General features: G+C 35.7%; 1 long non-coding RNA gene across 1 annotated transcript; it reads left to right on the top strand.

Annotated features, from left to right (window-relative positions):
• The first annotated feature begins 2,699 nt into the window (after positions 1-2,699).
• On the top strand, positions 2,700-3,329 carry LOC149247703 (uncharacterized). Its single transcript, XR_016263407.1, has 3 exons — positions 2,700-2,888; positions 3,031-3,074; positions 3,189-3,329. It is a non-coding gene; the product is annotated as an uncharacterized LOC149247703 (long non-coding RNA).
• The last annotated feature ends 21,593 nt before the right edge of the window (positions 3,330-24,922 follow it).

Consider the following 24,922-nt stretch of genomic DNA (forward strand, 5'->3'; position numbering starts at 1 on the left):
TCATTTAAAAATCACAATAACAATCTATTTGATCTTTTCTAATCTAGAACAACCATAATAACCTTATTAATTACAAAATTAATCACACATCCATATACTTATCTAAAGTCTTCCTAGAAATATATTAAAGGCCTTTTTGTTCCTCTCAACCATAAACTAAGCTTCTTAGTACTTCCCCTAATCTCTACTCTCTTCCATGAAAAAACACATGAATCTTAGGCCTTTAGCAGCTTCTTGCTAATTTATGGATTCATGACTCATGTCTAGTAATTCTCTCCCTCTAGCCTTTATTAATAAGGACTATTTTGACCTCAAGTAGTCATATTTTTCACAACTTGCACCCGTGACATAGTCATGCAATTTTTAGTGGTTTGTCTTCCCCAACACTGAAAATGAATGGCAAAAGGGAGGAATTTCTTATATATGTTTATACTCCTTGGGTATAATTTATTCCAAGAATTTAGAAGTGTAATCTCACTTCATAACCTTTAATATATTTTCAAGAATAGTAACACACAAAAACATATTTTTTTTCTTTTATTGCTCAAAATAAATAAATATATACAATGCCATAATAGGTCACTTGTACCACTTATCTTTTGAGACACATGTCCAATATGAAGTGATAAAATAAATTTATCATGGTTATCACACTCAACTCTAAACACTATATCAACCACTTTCTTTTCAAACTTGAAGTGGAACCAACCAAACCAACTACCCAACAAGACTAGAGGTTTGGTGCTTCTAGAGCCACACCCTCCACAAGTTGACTAATGTACATGCCCCTAGCTTCAACCAACCACCTCAAAAACAATGCTAGGTCATGTAAAAGAGCTGGACTACAAGTTTTTGTGAAGCCCAAGGCCCTTAGAATAAGAATTAAAGCTTTTATGAAACCCAAGGCCTTTGGAATGAGAATTAAAGCCCCATGATAGGAACCAAAATACTCCACTTCTTACTCCAATCTTGTTACACTCAGCATGCAAATCCTGCCCATTGAACATGGATAGAGCCCAAGCTTACTTCCCATAATCCTTGAGGATACTAAAGCAAAAAACTAGAAAGGATGACCACAAGACAAGTTTAGTAAACTTCTCACAATGCCATGAACTAACTAAAAATTACTAAGACAAAAATGCTAAAGTGTTACCTCTTGCTAGAGATTTTCTTGAGTGATAACACTGTGGGTTCAACCTAATACTTAGTGGGTTTGTCCACCCATGCAAAGCTCCACACCTCCTTCCCACAACCCTTGTTCCAACTCACTCTCCATTCCATTCCTCCATTGTGGCATGTCATTCTTTACAATTTAAATCTATGTTATTGTTCATCTATGAACCTTCATGATTTTTAACTTTGCTAATTAGCTCTTCACAGTAACCTCCCCCATTCATCTCCTAAAATAATATCCTCATTCATGTAGTGAAAGAATATCAACCATTCATCTACTTCCCACAACCCTTGTTCCAACTCACTCTCCATTCCATCGCTCCATTGTGGCATGTCATTCTTTACAATTTAATTTTATGTTATTGTTCATCTATGAACCGTCATGATTTTTAACTTTGCTAATTAGCTCTTCACAGTAACCTCCCCATTGATCTCCTAAAATAATATCCACATTCATGTAGTAAAAGAATATCAACCATTCATCTAGTGAAATGTTGACTCTATCTTATCATCATACAAATTCATAATTGATAATATCCTATCTCATGTTGCATTAATAAAACAACTAGATAAAACTAAAGTCTTAATTATATTAGTATTAATATTATCTACTATTATTGTTTTATAAAATATATTATATTTTTTATCTTATTATTATGATATTAATATTAATTATTAAATCGAATAAACTCGAACGAAGTGAAACCCAACAGTTGCCTCATACCTAAAATCTACTCCTACAAAACCCTAAGAGAAAAGCCTAATGTTCTAAACATTCAAGGACAAAGGAAAACCATAATGTCTGAACATTTCCGTCTCTACTACAGCTAAACACTACTTTAAGAAGCCAACAAACAGTTATATTTATTTATTTTTGTTCTTTTATCTCATTTCTGTAGATGGGTTTGACAAACTCCCGCAATTGGTAAAGTTTCATATTTTCATCCAAAGAGTTGATAAAGGGACATATCAAAATAATTATATGTCATGCATATCTGCAAAATCATTAAAAAGTTGTTTGGAAGCTTTTAATTTCATTTATTGAATCACGTATACTGCTAACAATATTATAAAATATACCAAGACTATTTGCCTAATTAAATATAGAACATCTATCCATTTTTATTTTTATTTTAAATGAAAAGTTTGAAAACACGATGATAATCCGAAGAGTCAACGGTAAGCAAAACATAATTTTCCAGAACTTGTCCCAAGGAAAATGAACGGTTGGAGAAGAGTCAATGGTAGCAATGAAGGTTATCTTAAGATTTGAGATACGATACCTGCTTCAAAGCTCATTAGCGGAACACGATACGTTTCGTTTCCACGTTATTATGAAGACCGACGACTTTTGACCCGTCTCCCAAATGGCGTGAAGACTTCGATTATTGAATAGATCAGGGCAGAGAAAGAACCATATATCGCCGGCTGCCCACGTAGCGTATTGCGTGAGCTATTGAACTCAAACACCATTTATTTAATTCTCTCATTCTCTCCATCATCTGCACACATCCACCCCCAAGCCAGGGTGTTGCGTCAGTCCACCATTTCTTTTCAAGTCCCTCATTCTCTCAATCTCTGCAATACATCATTTTTCGACTCTTCGTTACGGCTGGAAATGGGTAGAAATTCGAGAGCCATAATGACTCTAGTCATGCTCATCGTCCCTCTCTTCACATCGAATCTCATTCTCCCCTCGGAGTCTCGTTACTTGGGTAAACATGCGTGCTTATTAGCTTACGCTTTCTCTTCTCCCTCGATCTCATTCTTAACACGTTTCGAATCGTGGAATTTAGTTTCATTCCCTGCATCTTAATTCGTTTTCAGCTAATACATAGATGTGTGTATCATCTGCAGCAAATGACAGTGGCATTGGCAGTAAAGAGGTAGCAGTACATCAGGTAACATATTCTTTGAAAACTCTTCTCTTATCTCTTTACTTTTCACCATAAAGCGATATATACCCTAATGCCTCTGTTGATGAAAATTGTTATATATATGAAATGAAAATCCAGCTTCTGAAACATCAAATGGCTATATCGAACTTGGCGACGGTGAGGGTGAGGGCTGAGGTTGGCCGCATAAACGGTCAGAGCGTAGGGAATGGAAGCCCGCATCATGGCCATGAAGTTGACCCATCGCCAACTCCTCCCTGACTGAAGTGGGCAATCGTTAGGATTTTCGATAACATTAGTATGTTTGGAGCTCATCTTTAATAAATAAGGAAATAAGGTTTATGTAATAATTATGAAGTATATAGAATTAGTAGAAGCAATGTAATGAGATGTTTTATAAAGTAGGTAGTAATTCTAACATTATATAATTGTAGTATGGTTTTTTTGTTGGCTATTGTGGTTGTAATTTATGCCATAAATATGGGTTAAATTTATTTATGCCATAAATATGGGTTAAATTTATTTTCTTATTAGAAATAATTTATTAGTAATATATATCATTAGAGGTATTAACATTTAATAATATCACAACATTTTTTTTGAGCTCATATTTCAGAGTATTTTATTTTTAGGTTAGAAATATATTATAATTTCTTTAAAAAAAACACAATAATTTTATAATATTATTTAAATTTATAATAAGTAAAGAATATACACAATAAATATAATATAAATGGTTTCATTGAGTTGGACACTTTTTTATTTTTATTGGTAAATTTTCAAGACATTAGACAGCTCATATATATGGACTTACACTTTCAGGTATGTTATGGAATACTTTAAGTCTCTCATGTTTATTAAAAATAATTGTAAATAAGCTAATTAACCATTTTGCTATTATAAATACTTACAAACATTTGGAAAAATTATTATCTAGCACATAAATTTGCAAAAATTATTATCTAATACATAGGTAATTGGAAAATGTTGATAAGTTACAATTAAAAATCCATAATTACTAAATTAAAAAATTAGGAAAATTAGTATGACATATTAGAAAAATATAAAACTTACCTCAAAAACCTACTCACTACCAATCTATGCATGTAAATTGTAATATTGAGAATTTGAGTACTTATTATGTAAGTATGAGTATAAAATTCACCCTAATTATGTCAACAAAATCATCCTATCAAATTGATTATCATGGTAGCACTCTCCATGGATTCGTTTGTCCCAATACATACCAAAAAAATATCTCAACAAATCTAATACATAGTGTTGATCACTTTTTTTACCATTATCCAAAATAAACTTTTTTTTAAAGTTTGGAATAGTTAGAAATTGGAGATCCAGAATGACTCTAGTCATGCTCATCGCCCCTTTCTTCACATCGAATCTCAACTAGCAGTATGGTGACTTGGTAAACATGCGTGCTTATTGGATTACGTTTTCTCATCCCTTGGTCTCATTGTTAACACGTTTCCAACCGTGGAATTTACTTTGAGTGCATTCCCTGTATCTAAATTTCATTTTCAGCTAATACATAGATGTGTGTATCATCTGCAGCAAATGACAGTGGCATGGGGAGTAAAGACGTAGTAATACATTACGTAACATAAAAGTTTTAGTTTTGTTAATATTATGGTGTTTGGTTTTTGGTTTCCATAATTTTAAAATTAAATAATAATAATATATATAATATATATAAAAGTTGTAGTTTAATTATTATATTTTTTGACTTGAAAGTAAAAGAAATTTTGGTTATATTTTGGAAAATTCAGTCAGATATTTTTGTAAATCCAAATAAAAGCTGTCAAATTTTATAATTTTAGGTGTACAAAAAGTTTTTGATAGCGCTGAATCTATTTTCACCATCAAAAACATGATTCAAACTCTGCTTGTACAAGATTTTTTAAAATTTGTTTGCCCAAATTCCTACCACTTTTGACCATCTAAATAATTCATCTACCTCAAAAGACAACTCCATCTATAAAATATATATCTTTATCAAAATAAAAATTAAATAATAATAATAATAATATAATAATAATATATATAAAATATGTACCGGCGGATTCCCTGGACTAAATTAAAATGGCAGCGCAGCTTAAATGCAATTATATGAAAAAACAAATGAATGTATTGGTTGGCACACCTCCTTTCATTATGGTAAACGGTCAGACCGTATAGAAAGAAAGCTCGCCTCACAGCCATTTAGGGACCCCATGTCCACCTCCTTTCCAATTGAAGTTGAGGAATTGTGAGGATTTTAGATAGATTATTATGTTCGGAGCTCATTTTTAATAAATAAGGTTTATCTGATAATGTTAATACAATAATTATGCGGAGTTGAGATAGATAGAGTTATATAAAATAGTAAAAATAACTCTGCTCCACAGGTCTGTTCCAACACATGACAAGCAACCATCGTATACCACAGACCTGTTCCAACCCATGACAAGCGCCATCGTATAAAAGCCAAATTCGAGTTTTGTCTGTTAACCGTTCTCCGAAAACCCTATATTCCGCCTTTATGCATTTCATTGCAATTTGTCCCAAGAACGAGTACTTGGAAACCCGAAGAGTGAACAGTAAGGAAAATCAACGGTAGGAGAACACGGCAAAGAAAGAACCATAGATCGCCGGCTTGCCACTTTCTAGGGTATTTTCTGAGCTATTGAACTCAAACACCATTTATTTAGTGGTTGAATTGAGGTTTGTGTGATTTATAACAATTATAAGAAGAGAAATCACATTCAGAAAATTATTGTCTAACTCTTTTCAAACCTTTCATGGTCAGATAAGTTGAGAAATCAGATCTTTGCCAGTTAAATACCTTGAGCAGAGCCTGGCTAATTAGGGTAAAGTCTAAATTTGACTAGGGATTAGGGTCAAACAAACCAATTATAAATTAAACCTAAATAAAGACCTTACCTATATATAAATTAAATGTATAAAGTAAATTTAATTAAATTGGTAGTTTAATAAATGGTTAAAAGTATTAACTATTTAATAGAAATTATAAATATTAGTAGATAACTATTAAAATTATAAAATTTTTATTTTTATTAAATAGGAGGTTAAGTTTAAAGCTAAACTAATAAATAAATATATTAGAATAAAACATTATTATGTTAAAATAATAATAATAATAGTAATAATAATAATAATAATAAATCATAATAATAATAAATAAATAAATAATAATAATATACATGAAGGAATAATAAAATAAATAAATAAAAATTAATTAATTAATTAATTAAAAAAATGGGGTTATTTAATAAAATAAAGAATATTAGTAAAGATTTTAACTATTAATATGAATCAGGAAAAAATAAAAAGAAAGAGCGACACAAATTAAAAAGAAGGAGAAGGTCAGGAAAAGGACCAAAAGAAAACCACAGAGCAAGAAGGGGAAACCCTAGGAGGAAGGAAAAGACAAGGCTCCAAGGGGAACAACGAAAGCTCGAAAGGGAACAAAGGGGGGAGGGGAGGGGTGGTGAAGGAAAGGAAAAACTAGGAAAAAAGGGCAGGGGCTGTTGATCTCATCTCTATTGAGACTGTTAGGCTTTCTTTCAATTTCAATAGCTTCCGTGAATTTACAATGATGGAACTGAGAAACTTTGGCAATAACCTTGGCCTCCTCTATACAAACCTCATGCTTGGTCTTCTCTGCATGCTCTGCTAACGCTGAAGACTTGGTTCTCCCATGTCTTACGTCACGTGCATGTTCGCTTGGTTCTCCCATGTATTAGGTCAGCTACATGTTCGTTGATCCTATGATGGATGAAGCGCCCTATTTCCCGATATAGGGGGTCCCACACAAACAAGGGATCAAGTAGACACTCTTCATGTCCTTAGGGTCAACCGGATCTGGGCAATCTTGTCCGTGGTTCCGTGGACATAGGGAAGATGGACACCTAGCCGGCGCTCTTTATGTTCTTTTTTAATAACGAAATTTTAGAGGAATTAAGGAAAGCCTTCTGACCCATTCTCCACAAAGACATTAAGGAGATGGGTCTCTCCTTATCCAATCTCTCATTATTAAAAATCCTAAGGGCACGAGTAGCAAGGAGTAGCAAGGGTGTTAAGAACACCCATCTTCTGAGTAGGGAAATGATGGGAATCAGCATGAAGATAGTGCTCAGTTTCTCAGTTCCATCATTGTAAATTCACATATATCTAAGATTAATATGGTGATCATTTTAAATATGTTAAATATATCTAAGATTAATATGGTTAATTTAATTTTAAGTTTTCTTGGTTAACTCATATTGTTGAGATGAGAAAGACTCTTAGTAACTTGAATGATGAAAAATGATAAATACAAATTTTAAGTTCAAAGTGACAATGTAACAATGTTTAATGATAGAAAATGCCAATAAGAAGAATATAGTCCACTGCAAACAATCTTCATTGTGATAAATATGTTGTTTTTATTGTGACACTTATTAGTTATTTTATATTACCTATTTAAATGCGAAGTGATTAACAATGTTGAATGATGGAAAATGGGAATAATAAGAATGTAGTCGATTATAAATAGTTTACAATTTCAGTAAGAATACATTTAGGGTAAGTAAACATTTTATTTACGATGAAAATTCAAGGCTTGTATTTATGGTTGAATTACTATAACACATAAGTCAATTCATGTCATGAATAATGTTTATGTGCTTACACTTAGAGAGTGTGTGTATGTTTTCAACATGAAATAGAGATATAGATGGAGGGGGTGAGAGAGGGAAGAAGACAAAGGAGAAGATAGGAAGGGAGGAAGACATATAGATATGGAGAGAAAAGTGTTAGCGAGAGAGAGAAGGGGATGAGACAGAGAGAGGGAGTGGAAAAGGGAAGGAGAGAAAGGGAGAGATAAATAGTTATGGATAGAGAGTGTGTATGTCTAGGGGGTGAGATAGAGAGATAACGAATGAGAGACAATGGGAGATAGAGATATAGATGGAGGAGGCAATATGTACTTACACTAAAATCAATCCACACTATTAATCTAATTACTTTGAAATTAATATACATCATACTTCTAGTTGCATCAAATCAGAAATCAACATCTACACTGAAATCGATGCATCTAGTGCAAACAATCAAATAGGAATAGAAATCAACATCTACACTCAAATCAATGCTAGTAGTGCAAACAATCAAATAGGATTAGAAATCAACATCTACACTAATATGCACTGAAACCAATGCATTGAGTGCAAACAATCAAATAGGAGTACAAATCAACATCTAAACTCAAATCAATGCGTCGAGTGTAAGGTATTAAATAGGATTAGAATTTGACATCTACACTAAAATCAATGCATGTAGTGCAAGTGATCATATAGGATTAGAAAAAAATATATATATCTATTGTGAAACCAACGCATCGAGTGCAAGCAATCAAATAGTAGTAGAAGTCAACATCTACACTGAAATCAATATATCTAGTGTAAGGTATTAAATAGGATTAGAAAGCGACATCTACACTGAAATCAATGCATATAGTGCAAGTGATCAAATATGATTAGAAACCAAAATCTACAAAGAAACCTATGCATCTAGTGGAAGCAATCAAATAGGAGTAGAAATCCACACTTACACTAAAATCAATGCATCTAATGTAAATAGGATTAGAAATCGATACCTACACTGAAAACAATGCATCTACTACAAGTGATCAAATAGGATTAGGAATAAATGACTACACTCAAATCAATACTTCCATTTTAGTGAAAAACCAAATATTCTTGACTTTCTATATGTAACTTCCATGTCTGTATTTTTCTCTATGTGTCTCTTTCTTCTTCACTCCCTTTGAACCTTCCATTTTGTGTCTAACTCTCTCGCTCTATCCTTCTCTCTATCCCCCTCCACCTCTCTTCAATCTCTCTCTCCACCTCTCCCTCCCTTTCTCTATATTTCTCTTATTTCCTCTCCCCCTTTCCATCTATATCTATAGATCCCTCCATCTCTCCTTATTTCTCTCTCTATCTCAACCCACTAAACACATGTCATGCTCTCTCTCTCTCTCTCTCTCTCTCTCTCTCTCTCTCTCTCTCTCTCTCTCTCTATCTATCTATCTATCTATCTATCTATATATATATATATATATATATATATATATATATATATATATATATATATATATCATCCCCCAAACATACACACATTCTTGCCTTTTTGCTATCATTCAACCTTTTTCACCAAACTAGATCCATCTTAACCCTATATCTATCAAGTGTTGAGAAGGATCAAATCTCTCTAGGTGCAAATTTCCTTTTTGAGTGCAAAACTTGAGGAAAGATTTGCACCTCGAGATGTGCAATATTCACTTACTTGACATTTGTTCTTCTTAAAACTGTAAACTATTTTTGATTGGCTACATTCTTATTATTCCCATTTTCCATCATTCAACATTGTTAATCACTTTACATTCAAACACGGTAATATAAAATAACTAATATGTGTGGCAACAAGAGTAGGAGAAGAAAATAATTTCACATTGATCACAATGAAGATTGTTTGTAAGTTACTATATTTGTATTATTGACATTTTCTATCGTTCATCATTGTTACATTATCACTTTGCACTTAAACTTTTTATTTTATCATTTTTCATCATCCAAGTTACTAATAGTCTGTTATCTCAACAAACTGAGGTAACGAAACAATGTTAAAGTTAAATTGACAAAATTAATATTAGACATATTTATCATATTTAAAATGATCAAAATAATCATATGTTCAACAAATTTTGTATGATTCCACACAACCGAAACCAACCTAGATCCATCTTAACCCTAAATCTATCAAGCGTCGAGAGGGATCAAATCTCTCAAGGTGAAAACCTTTCCTCAGTTTTACACTCAAAGGAAAGAGTCTCTATCTTCTTCCCTCTTGCCCCCTTCATCTATATCTCTATCTCCCATTGTCTTTCCTTCTTTATCTCTCTATATCAGCATGCCTACACACTATCTCTCCATATCTCTCTCTCTCTCTCTCCATCGACATCTCTACCTCATCCCCTAAACATACAACACCCTCTCTCCATCTCTCTCTCTTTGTTTCTCTCTCTCTCCACCCTCCAACTTTGTCACTATCTCCCTCTCTCTCCCCTTATCTCTTTGCCCCTCTCCCCCCCTCCATATCCATGTCTCATTGTCTCTCTCTTCCCCTCATGTCCCTATATGTATCCTCTCCTTTTCTCTCCCTTCCCTCGTCTCCTCGCCCTGTCATTCCATCTTCATCTCTCCCTTGTCACTCCCTCTCTCTCTCCACCTCTATCTCTCAATATCTTTGTTCTTCACTCCCTCTCTTTCCTCTCTCCAACTACATCTCTCCCCCCTTCTCTCTCCTCTCTCTCAAGTCCCCTCTCTATTCCTTCCACTCTCTCCCTTTCTCTCCCACCTCCCTCTATCTCTCCCCCAATCACACTTTCTCTCTCTCTCCACCCTCCAACTCGATCTCTATCTCCCTCTCTCTCCCCTTCTCTTTCTCCCCCTCTCTCCCCCCTTGATATATATTTCTCCCTGTCTCTCTCTTCCCCTTCTTTCCATATTTATATCCTCTCCTTTTCTCTCCCTTCCCTCGTCTTCGCTCACCCTCATTCCATCCTCATCTCTCCCATATCACTCCATCTCCCTCTCCACATCTATCTCTTAATTTATTTGCTCTTCCCTCCCTCTCTTTCCCCCTCCAAATCCATCTCCCACTCCATCCCTCTATGCTCATCTCTCACCCCCCTTCTCTCTCTCTTCCTTCCTCTCTCTCATTGTCTCTCCCACCTCTATGTCTCTCTCCCCTACTCTATTCCCCATCCATCTTACTCTATCTCTCTTATATATGATCCCATTATATTGTATTTAAGAAAGTGATTAATTTAAAAATATATATAATTTATTGTAAAATATTAAACCTATATTTTCGATCAATCATGTCAAAGAAAATATAACAATAAAAAATTTAAAAGGATCATGCACTATTTTTCCTCTATCATTGCTAGTCACTTTGTTTTCTCTGTTTACTTGGATCCTTGGTTAAAATGCATCTATCCTCTATTTAATCTCTATTGGAATATTTTTAGTACTCATGAGGATGGAGGGTTTAGATATGCCTCAAAAGTAATTATAATATTTTTTCTTTTAGATTTAATTAAGAAATGTTATAAAATTAAATGGAGGGTCTAGCTATTCCTCAAAAGTAATTATAACCTTTTTTCTTTTAGATTTAACTAAAAAATGTTATAAAATTAAATTAAAATAAAGTATTTGTAAAATATTTTGATTTCGAAATAAGTTATGGTTTTTTGGCATGTGGTATTGATAAGCCATGTTATTCGCCCATGGCATTGTAATAGAATAATTAGAAGCCTAGATCCATAACATAATAATCAAAATCATGTATGGCTCATGGTATTGATAAACCATGGTATTAGCCCATGGTATTGGTAGATGGTATTGTAAAAAATCCTATTTAGAAGTTAATAATATCCATGGTAAATATTAATGAATAAAAATCTTGTTATATTGTAAATATTAGTTTTTTATCCGCTATTAATTAAATTTAAAGATGTTTATGCAATCATTATTTTAATTTATATGGTAAAATGAATGTTCATTTATAAGTACTATTTACATGTTATATATTTTAATGTGATATGTACTTTCTTTTATATAAAAAGTTGTTTGTAATTTAGTTAATAAAAAACAAAGTTACAATATAAAAAGAAAATTAATTTATAAAATATCTCATATTTAACACTCACCCATCTAACAATTACACATCTAATCCTCACCCACATCTAACACTCACCGATCTAACAATTACACATCTAATGCTCACACATCCACCCTAAACTGGGCTATAAAGCACCTCTCAACATAATTAATCTACTAGCATCTACCAACATGTAAACTTCACACCACGTAGCCATTCTTGAGACATCTTAGTGGAGCAAGATTATCTTCATCCTCCCAAGGATCTTTTACTTCTTCATCTTTAGCATCTTCATCATCCCGCACATTTTTTAGGTTCTCCTTATCAACAAAAAAAAACATCGGATAAAAAATCCTCTGGTTTTAAACATCATTTGCAAGCAATCATGAATTCTGAATATATATATTTAACATTTTATATTTGTTTTAAATAAAAGTATCTCTTAAACAAAATATATTGTTATAAAGGATTTAAGGTTTTAGACAAAATTATCTCCCCTAGGTTTGGTGGATAACCTAGAACAATGGAGAGACAAGGAACACAATTCTTTCCTTAAATTAAATAGATGACATAATGAAGCCTACTTAGAATTTTTCACAAGCTTGCTCCGTGTTTACCTTGAATTCTCCAATTCCAACTCTAATTACCAAAATTAGAACTTGCACAGTGAGATAACACAAACCAAGAAACTACGATATCTATGCAGTATCATCTAAATACTTTATTCAATAGATCGACATGGTATTGAAATATATGAAATAACAACATCACATATAGGAAAATAGAAAATTATTTTCATTCATATAAATGGAAGGAGTTACAACCATAAATAGATATTGATCTTGTAGAATATATCCTCCAAGGCTGACTTTTCCTTTCCTTGTCACAACATGTACCTCCAATCATCTTAAATGCATGAAATGAAACCCCTCAAAAAATAGCGTAAGTGTAAAATCAGTCTCCAGAATCCAACCACTTACATATGGAAACTTGTAAATATATAGAGGAGTGGGGTAAGTTGGGAGTTCTTATTCAATTACCAATGTAAGGTTTTAAATCCACCTTTGATGGGAGGATGGGATCAAAGGAAAATGGATGGAAACTCCAAAGTAGGGTAGAATAGGATCCAAATGTTTTATTTCAGGTAAATGGTTGCAACAAATTCTAGATTTTTTTGGAAGAGGAAGCTTCTGTAATCTCTCTTGTTTTCCTGAATTTCTAGAACCAATGCAAGTGAAAGGGGGAGAAACCTGAGGTGATCAATGGAAGCTAAAGTGGAGCAACTTGTAGGTGAATGTTTTCCAAGAAGAGGTGAGAGAGAGTTGGTCCTAATATTGGCTCAAATGATGTAGTTTCAAGCATAAACTCTGGGGAACAAAAGAGGCATGCTTAAGGGTTTGTGCTAGAAATAATACTGAGAGGGGGGGTGAATCAATATTTACAAATCAATATATTTTTCTTTTCATAATCTGATTTATATACACTGCTTCAATGAAGGTAACTTGCGTGTACTTGCAACTTTATTTAAGGAAACCAGTGTATATCCAACAAACTTATGATTCAATTAATTAATCATATATTGATCTTTAATCAGTGCATTAGTACTTCATTAACCATATAAATAGTAACCATGTGCAGTAATAACAGAACATAGCATCACACATGAGAAACACACATGAACACCAAGATTTAAGGTGGAAACCTAATGCGGGACAAAAACCACCTGTTGTTGTCTTCTTTTAATATAAGAAAAAGTTGTTTACAATCTTGTACTGGTGCAGACTCATACCATTAGGTAGGCACCCACCTATACAAGGCTACAACCTTCTCTCGTTCTCCACCTTCTACTAGAAGGGAGCTACAACCCCCTAGCTCTTGTACTAGCCAATCCGTCTACTAGTACGTAGGTGTCGGCCTACAGAGGGCTCCAATCTTCACTCGTTTTCCAGCTACTAATGGAAGGGAATTCCAACCCCCTAGCTCTTGTACTAGCTGATCCATTTAGTAGTATGTAGGCGTTGGCCTACAGAAGGCTCCAATCTTCACTCATTTTCCAACTGCTACTGGAAGGGAGCTCCAACCCCTTAGCTCTTGTACTAGCTGATCCATTTACTAGTACGTAGGCACTAGCCTACAGAAGGCTATGACCTTCTCTCTTCCTCCAAGGACCATGTTTCATAAATTTTCAGAGTAGATACTCCTGGAACACAACACCACAATATGAAGGCCTCGTTTCATTAAATTTTCACACTGGACCCTGGTGAGCACCAGTATTGCAGCAATAATGCTGCAACTCTTGGGTTGCCTACTTTACTCTTATCAACCCAGTACTTCGTAACAAAATTGGAAGCGTTGGTGTTGTATACATAAGTACTAGTTCTTAATGCAGGTTGTCACTTGGTCAGCCGGCGCAAGATCACTAGGAGCTCGACCCAGCCTCTATGGATTCCAGAAGAAGCTCTATATGTGATGAAAGGAAAGAAAGATAGATGTTATTCTAACTGCAAAAAGGAGAAAGATAGAAATGTAACAAAAACCTAGTGAACCCTAATTAACCAACTAACTCTACTTTTGCAGAAAACGTTATGAAAACCATGAAAGGAATGCCATTACCTGTTCAAGGAATTAAACAACATCTAACTATGCTATCTCTGGAAGTAAATAACCAAAAGACATATTTTTGGATTTTTATGTGAAATTGACATGCATGTAATTTATTGTGTGTGAATGTGGCAACGAATAGGTGGTGTTGAAGGGCAGTTTTGGGACTTGAGAGGATGTACGATGGTGTGGATGGGTCCCAGGAGGTCTCAGGTGGCCTTATGGAGGATTTTCCTGCACTCAGCCTTCAAAAGAAATCCTACAGGAAAATCTACAAGAGGACAAGGAAATCTATAGGAGGAAAACAGGCAATCTACACAAAGCCTACAAGAGGAGGCCGAGAGCAGTTTCCACTATTTTGACGGTGTGAGAGTGGGTGAAAAGGGTGGATGAAGGTTGGAATGAGGTGTTAGGGCACCTAAGGTTTACTATGAATCACCGAGAGAGAAAAATATGATTGGGTTTGCTCAAGGAGAGAGGAAGAAGTTCTATGGAAAAATGCAGGAAACTAGGGCAGAATTGAGGTGAGATTTGGGAGACCTATAGGGCATGGATCAGATGGAGGGTGTGATTGCTGATAAGATAGCCTACTGCTAGAAGATATATACTGCAAAAAAACAGACAGTTAACTAAGGAATCAAGTAACAAGTGAAATGAATGCATTTAGGAAAAATAGAGTTTTTTATAAAAATGGCCTAAACTATGATCTATGAAAGGAAATGCTGAGAAATATTGTAGGAAAGGAAAGCATGAAAGAAGACTATTTCAAATCAACAAATGAGTATGATGAAGAACATCTAAAGCAAAGCAAATCTGGACTATTAACATACTAAAAAGTTGCAAACACTAAAAGTCCCATGAAGGAAGAAAATCTGTGTTTTTGGGGTAGCAAGAGGGTCTTTCCTCCAATAATGGTCCCAAAGGGAGGAAGAGAGGCCAAGGCACTGTTGCTAGCCTTTTGAGTCTTCGTTGATCACTTTTTAACCTGCTATAGAAAGCACAAATGGAAGCAAACTACTGAATCATCAAAAACAACCTATTCTTAATCATAAAAGAAATACATCTAATAACAAACTAATCTACAAACTGAAATAAAACATACAAATACAAGTAAAGAGGAGCTTGGCTACTTGGATTGGGCCCTAACCCAACAACTTCAGCCCTCTCAGGTAACTCATTCCTAGCTCAAAAAGGATTCCATATTTATTTTCAAAACATTAGCAACATTACATGAAATTGTTACAAAATAACAAGCTTGAAGTTGGAGGAGAGTTTATGTTATCACTCAGGTTGTTCCCTGGCTCCTAAGGGAATATGGCCGAGGTAACCACTAACCAATCTTTTAGCTGCAGGTCCTAGCCTACATGCAACCAGAGAGGGATCTCTCTGTATATTTTAGCTTTGTTTTCGAGTAATTTTACGCTACTTATGATGTATAGGGCTTTGTTTTAAATTTGGTTGGATGATGATTTCAGGCAGAACTGGTATGCAGTCTCAGAATAGTCTAGACCATTGGGCAATGGAGTCAATGATGGTGTACTACTAAAAGTATTTCTTGGGGAAAAGGTAATGCTACAGAGCCAGACAGGCATCTATGGAACAATTCTTCAAATTTTGGAATCGATGGCATGAAATTAGGGAATGAAAGGCAGTCAAGGATCTTTCACTATGGTGATAGAGGGAAAGTGTAAGAATATTATCTAGGAGCTTTCAAGAATTCCTAAACAGCATTCATAATGAGAGAATCAGTGCAAATCTGAGCAATTAAGAATTCATATTTACAACCAATTCTGAAGAAAACACAGTTAGAAACAGAGATTGAGCATAGGGTGCATTTAGACAAGTCCTGAGCTATTCTTCTTCTCTATTGACTGCCCTCCTATCTAAATGTACCCTTATCTCTTCCAAGGGCCCAGATTAAACAGTTGGGCTCCTTCATTTCTCTACCTAGCTACTCATCTGCCAAGCTTAAGCTATTTGGACAGACATTCTTTGTCTATTTTACAACATCAATTTAAACATGGCATGGTCCAGATTGCACTATTGGGCCACCCATCAAGTGTGATAACAACAATACTTGCACATTGTGGACTTGCAAATAATATAGTAGTGGCATTTTGACTCGCCACTTTCCTGGTCATTCTTTGGGGTTCATTTTTATTTTTCTTTCTAACCAATTTACTCTTTTTGCCCTTTGATAATTCTTTTAGGGCATACCCTCTTCACATTTTTTAATTCTGTCTCTCTGTATAGAAAATATGGAACCTTTGCAGCTTCAAAGATGAACATATTTGGGACTTCCACTGTCAATCATGAAAAAACAAACCTATTGGTATAGGAACCTAACAATGGCTCCACTTGGGGACGACTTTTCCAGATGAAAAGCCAAGAATAGCAGGTCAGATTGCCTTATTTTTCCATTCTTGCTGCAGTCTGAAACTTCCTTGTCTTGGAGACCGTTGATCTGAATCCTTGCAACTTGTATGAAGTACCCTTTGAGCTGATCTGCTGTGAAATCACAGCCCTACTTCTTACTGTTTCCTTTGAGTGTTTATCATCATCTTCATACTTCCCAACTTCTTTTCTTGATTCCTTATGACAGAATCAAAATATATATCAAACATGGTGCAGTTCCCTGATATTCCTCAAAATTTGCTGCACTTTGTTCCTTATCACACTGCTGTAAATAAAACTGGTAAAAATACAAATATTTATGTACAATATACAGTTATGTTGTGTCGATTAAAGGGAATCAAAATAGTGTTTGAGCATTCGGCCATTGACTGGACCTTCCTCAGTGTTTATGCCATCCAAACTCTTCAAAAAATAGGTGTTATTGCCTTGTACAACATGAATAACATATGGTCCTTTCAAAAGAAAATCGAATTTGCCATGCTTCCCTTTGTCCTCTCTTCTAGAATCCCATCTCAGCACTTTGTTTCCTATGAAGAAATCTTCAGCCTTTGTTCTTTTGTCAAAGATCTTCTTGAGTTTATCTTGTAGAACCTGGGTTCTGTGATATACTTCCTATCTTTTTTGCTGCAAGTAAATAGTTTGACTTATCCTTCTTTGAATATCATTTGGCTCTGCTTGTATTTCCTGCAGCAACTTGATCACAGGGATTCCCAAATATGAAGGGAATCATGCCTCCATTCCATAAACCAATTCATATGGACTTGTACCAATAGATATTTTAGTGGTCAATCTGTCTGCCCATAGTGCATTCACTAGTTTTTTATGCCAATTCTTTTTGTTCTCCTCCAAGACTTTTTTGATGATGTTAATGAGGCTTTTATTGGAGGACTCAGCTAGGCCATTGCTTTGAGGGTAATAGACTGTGGAATGGCCCAAGGTCATGTGGTATTTGTGGCAAAAACTGATCATTCTTTTGGATTTGAAAGCAACAACATTATCTGTAATAATTTTATCTGGGCAGCCAAATCTGGACAAGATGTTGGTTTCTAAAAACTGCATGATGATTGAGTCATTGGCTTGCCTACAAGGGATGGCTTCTATCCATTTGGTGAAATAGTCTGTGGTAGTCAAAATCCACTTATGTTGGCCAGAATATGAAGGATGGATTTCACCAATGAAGTCTAAACCCTATTGTTGAGATGGTTTTTCAGTTGAAATAGGTTTGAGGGGTAAAGGTAGCAGCTTCCTCTTGCCTTCAAAGATCTGGCATTTGTGGCAAGACATTACAATTTTTTTCACATGAGCAAACAGGGAAAGCCAATAAAATCCAGCCCTTAAGGTCTTATCAGTTGTTGATTTCCAATACAAGTGTCCACCACAGTCCCCTGCATGAAATTCCTTGAGTACCTTGTTAGTTTCATCCAATGTTAGGCAATTAAGTAAAACACCTTCATGATTTTTCCAAAACAAAACATTGTCTAAGATAGAAAATTTTGATGCCTTCATTTTCAAGAGTCTCTTTTTAGTTCTGGACAACCCTGGAGGAGCTTGTAGGTTTAACAATACAAAACATATGTCAGCATACCAGGGTGATTGTAAAAAGGCTTGATTGATCTGTGGAGTCGCCATCTCCTCTTCGTTGTCCAGTTCATTGATGTCAAGGGCTTGGAAATTAGTTTCAGTCATGAGTTTGGCTAGCCCCTGTCCTTTTATCAGTTTTGTAGGCTTAATTTCAATATCATATTCCAAAATATTGGCTATCCATTTGCCCCTCTTGCCTTCAATTACTTCCTGAGTTAATATGTCCTTAACCACAACATTTGGAACATAGGCGATCACATGAGAGTACAAGATGTAAACTCTGAAATCCTTGATAGCTTTTACAAGGGCATATGCTTGTTTTTCCATGATTTGATATTTTAAGGGAGCATCTCTAAGAGCTTTGCTGAAGAAAGGAATGGGCTTTTCACACCCTTGGTCATCTTTTTGCAATTGGATAGCAGCAATTGTATGCTGAGATGCAAAGGAAAAAGTGATGAAATCTCTATCAAACCTGGGACTTGTGAGGACTCGTGTATTTGTCAAAGTTGTTTTGATGTTCTCAAAGGCTTGTTTAGCTTCCATGCTCCACTTGACCTTAGAATTTTTTTTCAGCATATTGTTTAACAGTCTTATGAGCTCGGCCAAATTTGGAATGAACCTTCTTAGGAAATTGATCTTTCCTAAAAAAGCTTGTAGTTCTTTGATGTTCCTTGGATGAGGAACTTGAAGGATAGCTTGAATTCTGTCTGGGTCAATCCTAATGCCATCTTTTGAGATTATATGACCTAGGAGCTTGCCTTCTTCTAGGCCAAACAGTGATTTATTTGGATTTAATGATATGCCATATTTTCTGGAAATTAGGAACACTTGTTTGAGATGTTATAAATGTTCTTGGTCCGATTTTGAAAAGGCAGTGAGATCATCAAGGTATATGACTAAGAAATCATTGATCTCTTTAGCAAAGGCTATATCCATTGCTCTCTAAAAATTAGCCCCTGCATTTTTGAGTCCAAAAGGCATTTTGACATATTTAAAGGTTCCCCAAGGTGTTGTAAAGGAATTTTTCTCTTGATCATCCGGGTGCACTAGGATCTGATTGAATCCTCAGAATCCATCTAACAATGAAATCCTAGAGGCTCCCACTACCCTTTGTAGGATATGATCCATTTTTGGTAAGGGGTAATGGTCTTTGAGAGAGAATTTATTCAAATTTCTTAGGTCCACACACAGTCTTATCTCTCCGGTCTTCTTCCTAGTAGGCACTAGATTTGAGATCCACTCTGAGAACCTGATTGGAGCAATGATTCCTGCTTCATACATACGTTTAACTTCTTTTTCAATCAGGGGAAGGAGGATAGGATTCACTCTACTAAGCTTCTATTTAAAAGGTGTTTGATTCTCTTTGAATGGTATAGTGTGTTGGATGACCGAAGTATCATAGGACTTGAGGTCCTCATAACTCCAGGCAAAGACATCTTGGAACTCTTTGAATAACTCAATATATTTCGACTTCTGATCTGCGGGTAATGCCTTGGATAGTTTTACCATTTTGGGATTTTCTGTGGTTCCAATGTTGCAGTCTTCAATTTCAGCATTCAGTGGTTGCATTTTTGGCTTCCCTGAAATGTCATTTGAATCAAACAAATCCTCCAAAGTAGTTAAACCTGTGGGCAGAAAATCGTCTTTTAGGCCAATTACTTCAGCTTCTGCCTCAGCTATTTCATCAAAATCTGTTTGCTTCAACTGTTGTAAATTCCTCTCATCAAAAGTAGTTGGATGCAAAATCAGATTTGTTGTTTCAGCAGATATGTTTTGTTCCATTTTGTGCCTTTGTTGTTGGTCATCCACAGTGCTAGTATCAATGTTCATGTTGGAGAATTCCTCTTTCAAAGTCAGGAAGTTATTTATTTGTGTATCATTTTCAAAGATCTGTCAATTTTTTACATTATCAGGGACAACAGGTCTATGTTTGATTTCGGCAGTGAAATGGTGGTTGGGCTCAAAAGGAAGCTTGCAAGTGCTAGCAAAAGTTGCTAAGCTATGTGCATGTAAATTGTGCTTTCTAGGGATTTTGGTTAACTGAGATTATAGGAAAGTGTTAAGTATTTCAATGATTGTCCCTTTGTAAGCCCTCAACCTATGATCATTTGTAACAAAATTTCCCTTCATCTGATGTATGATCAGATCTGAATCCCCTAGAATTGAAACTTTGGTTGCCCCTATATTCTTGACGAGTTTGAGACCTAACAAAAGGGCTTCATACTCGGCCATATTGTTTGTGCATCTGAACTTTAACCTATATGCATGACCTTTAGCATGGTCATTTTGCCTGTTGTGGATCCAAACCCCTGCCCCTGCTCCTAATTTGTTTACCGAGCCATCAAACTCTAAGTACCATAAGATTTCTTGGTTATGATTATCCTTAAGCGGTTTAGAGGTTGGTTCAATGGGCAGTTTTGGGTCATGTAGTTCATGTGATGTGTCACCTTCTTTTTTTGTATCAATCATATCAATAGCTTTTTGATTTTGAGCAGCAGATTGTTCATTCAAACCCTCTATTTGTGTTGCTACTAGTAATTTGACATCTGTTTTGGGACACATGTCAGCACTATATAAAATGAATGAATCCATGTCGGAATGTATTGAATAAATGGGGAAGTTTTGGGGTTTCTCTTGACTTCTAACCACATATTTCATTAATGTTTCATGGTATAATCTCTTTGGTTTCCCAAAGACTGAAATAGTGGCATAGGACATGTCAAGTTGCAAGGATCCTTGGAGTTTTGCACCCCAAGATCTGGACAAAAGCATGGCATACTTGGGTGGAATGTCAGCTACTACCACATCCATCAAGATTGTCTTAGTCGGATATTGGACTAAGGATACACAGAGGTCTTTGATTAGGCCTAGACACCTAACCTGGCTGGAGTCAAATGAGAACAAGTCTTTGTAGGGTCTTGTGATATATAGGTCTAGTCTTTCCATCACAGATTTTGGCATTAGGCTATGGGAAGCTCCTGAATCAAACATTGCATTATGGAGCACTTTGTCATGAATTTTTAAACTCACATAAAATGGAGGAACTCCTCCGTCTACTATTTTACCATTGATTTCAGGGCCGGAAATTAACTGAGGTTGATCATCTAGAACATTTACAGCATCCCTATTCTCTGGTATTTGCAGTGAACTATTGATCTTTTGTCTTTACACTTCATTTTTTGCCAATTCAGAGAGAGGAATAGCTATTTTCAGCTTACCTATTTCTGTTTCTAAGTTGAACGATTTTTCTATCTACGTTTTTGCATTATGGACAACAGATTTTTCCTTCTCAGCTGAACTTTGAGTGATATTCTCTTGGTTACAAGTGCTGTTATAAATCAGATCTGTTTTGAAATTATTTTCAGGAGTGCTGTTTGAATTTTCTTCAGCAGGATAGGATGCAACTGGCTGCTTTTTTGAGGGCTGTACATCTGATATATCTTCCACAGAGACTTCCTTTGGGTCTGGGCCTTTTTTAGAAGAGGGTTCTAGTGGGACAACTTTATCTTTTGTTTTCTTTGGTTGTTTAGTATCCTTGAGCTTGGTAGGTTCAGGCACATCTATGGTTCTACTTCTCAACTTGTACTGTTTATGAACCTCATAGACTGCTGCATCATAGCCTTCCCTAAAATCAAATGACTCTCCTGATTTGGTTTGAAATTGGTTGAAATTATGGGCCTCTTGATCTTCTTGTGTTAGAAAGACTTGTTGTTCATTGTCTAAGCCCATTAAGTTGATGTGAGGGTCCTCTGTTGGTTCACTAGATGTTGAGGCTTTGGCATAGTTCTCTCGAAACGGAGGTCTGATGTTCTGGTTAGGGCCGGCCCTCCCAACATTTGGATTTTTATTTTTTCTAAAATTTTGGTTCCTTGCTGTGTTACTTGGCTGCCCTTCCCAAGATGATTTCCTTTCGATGGTCTCTACTCTATCTCCAAGCCTTTCCGTGCCTTTAATGATTGCATCAAGCTTTTATTCAAATGCTGAAGGCTCTTCCTTGAAAGTTGTCCTTCTTTCAGCTCTTGCTCGATTTATTTTAGCGATAAGGTTTACCTCTACACTAACAGCTATATTTTTCATGTCTGCTATGGTTGGAGGGGCTCTTTCCCTTAGTTGATATGCCATGTCAGAATCAAATCCATCAGGGAATTTGATTAAGGCTAAGTCAGGTGGAGGTCTAAGGTTTTGTGGGATAGCAATATAAACATTATTGAACCTAGCACAATAGTCTAGAAAGGTTTCTTGTGGGCCTCTTTTTATGTTGTCATACTCAGATAGGATATGTAGTGGGTCTTTCTTCTTTTCCCATTTGTTGAGGAAGGTTTGGTAAAGGGCATCCAGATTGGCTATGAAATTTGCAGCTACTGCTCTAAACCAAGTTCTTACTTCACCTATTCGACTTTGGACAAAAATCTTCATTCTCACATCATCATCATCTATTTCATAGTTCTCAAAATAGTATTGCATTTTCTTTGTATGTTGTTGGGCTGTATATGTACCAGTACCATCAAAATAAGTGATTTTACTTTGATAATATTGAGGCATAGCCCTAGGATTTCCAGGTAACTGTAAAGGGGCATAACGATTTGCCATATTTACAGGGATAAATGGGACAACAGGAAGCAATGGGACAACTAGGACAGTGGGGATGGTAGTAGAAATATGTGTTGTGGATAGAGGTGTGGAAAGGGCACTTTGGGAAGTGGATGATGAACTAAGAGAAGTAGGAGTAATGTGAGGATGGAATGAAACTTTGGCAGGGGTTGGAATATAATGTTGCTGAACTGTTTTAGGGCTTGAATCAGCAAAATATTCTTATTCCTCTTGTTTCCTAAGGATCTTTGGGATTAAGTTGGGATTATCAAAAATAGCTGGCGGGTCTGGGTCAGGATTTGACCTGGTATAACGAGTTTTCTTTTTTGGAGCCAGCTTCCGAATTTTTTTTTGGTATTTTCTGGGAATGCTTTAGAATTAGAAAGGAACTGATCAAATTTTTGGAACAGCTATCTGCAGCTTAAAACTAGCATGAAGATTGACTGAAGCAGCTTTTATTTACTCCTGTAAATGCAAAGCAAGAACAGTTTCAAAGGCTTCCTGGCTGACATTCAGGCTTCATCTGTAGCTTTAAGGAATAGACAGTGATTGCAACAATTCATTCAGAGTCCCCAGTGGAGTCGCCAATGATGTTATCACTCAGGTTGTTCCCTGGCTCCTAAGGGAATACGGCCGAGGTAACCACTAACCAATCTTTTAGCTGCAGGTCCTAGCCTACCTGCAACCAGAGAGGGCTCTCTCTGTATATTTTAGCTTTGTTTTCAAGTAATTTTAGGCTAGTTATGATGTACAGGGCTTTGTTTTAAATTTGGTTGGATGATGATTTCAGGCAGAACTGGTATGCAGTCTCAAAACAGTCTAGACCATTGGGCAATGGAGTCAATGATGGTGTACTGCTAAAAGTATTTCTTGGGGAAAAGGTAATGCTACAGAGCTAGACAGGCATCTATGGATCAATTCTTCAAATTTGGGAATCGATGGCATGAAATTAGGGAATGAAAGGCAGTCAAGGATATTTCACTATGGTGATAGAGGGAAAGTGTAAGAATATTATCTGGGAGCATTTAAGAATTCCCAAACAACATTCATAATGAGAGAATCAGTGCAAATATGAGCAATTAAGAATTCATATTTATGACCAACTCTGAAGAAAACACAGTTAGAAACAAAGATTGAGCATAGGGTGCATTTAGACAAGTCCTGAGCTATTCTTCTTCTCTATTGACTGGCCTCCTATCTAAATGTACCCTTATCTCTTCCAAGGGCCCAGATTAAGCAGTTGAGCTCCTTCATTTCTCTACCTAGCTACTCATGTGCCAAGCTTAAGCTGTTTGGACAGACATTCTTTGTCTATTCTACAACAGCAATTTAAACATGGCATGGTCCAGATTGCACTGTTGGGCCACCCATCAAGTGTGATAACAACAATACTTGCACATTGTGGACTTGCAAATAAGATAGTAGTGACATTTTGACTGGCCACTTTCTTGGTCATTCTTTCGAGTTCATTTTTATTTTTCTTTCTAACCAATTTACTCTTTTTTCCCTTTGATAATTCTTTTAGGGCATACCCTCTTCACATTTTTTAATTTTGTCTCTCTGTATAGAAAATATGGAACCTTTGCAGCTTCAAAGGTGAACATATTTGGGACTTCCACTGTCAATCATGAAAAATGAGACCTATTGGTATAGGAACCTAACAGTTTACATAAGCAAAAATCCAACAAAAATCTGACCCTAGTGAGGCCCTAGGCCCCTCTACTCACACAAATGAAGCTACCAGTAGCGTCCTTAAAATCAGGGAGGCTTGGCTCCCAAAACTCAAGATCATCATCAGTCATCCTCCACTTGCTTGGTTTCCTTCTAGTGCATGATTTGGTTGCTTGTACTTCGAGCTGAATCAAGGGGAATTCAAATTAAGGAGTAATAAATGAGGGGGATTCCCTCCCATAAGTCCTCTCCTTTGTCCACTTCAAGTTATT

The sequence above is a fragment of the Pinus tabuliformis genome, chromosome 7 (genome assembly GCF_031772625.1).
Source record: "Pinus tabuliformis cultivar Carrire ecotype Pingquan chromosome 7, CPIR1, whole genome shotgun sequence".
Lineage (NCBI taxonomy): Eukaryota > Viridiplantae > Streptophyta > Pinopsida > Pinales > Pinaceae > Pinus > Pinus tabuliformis.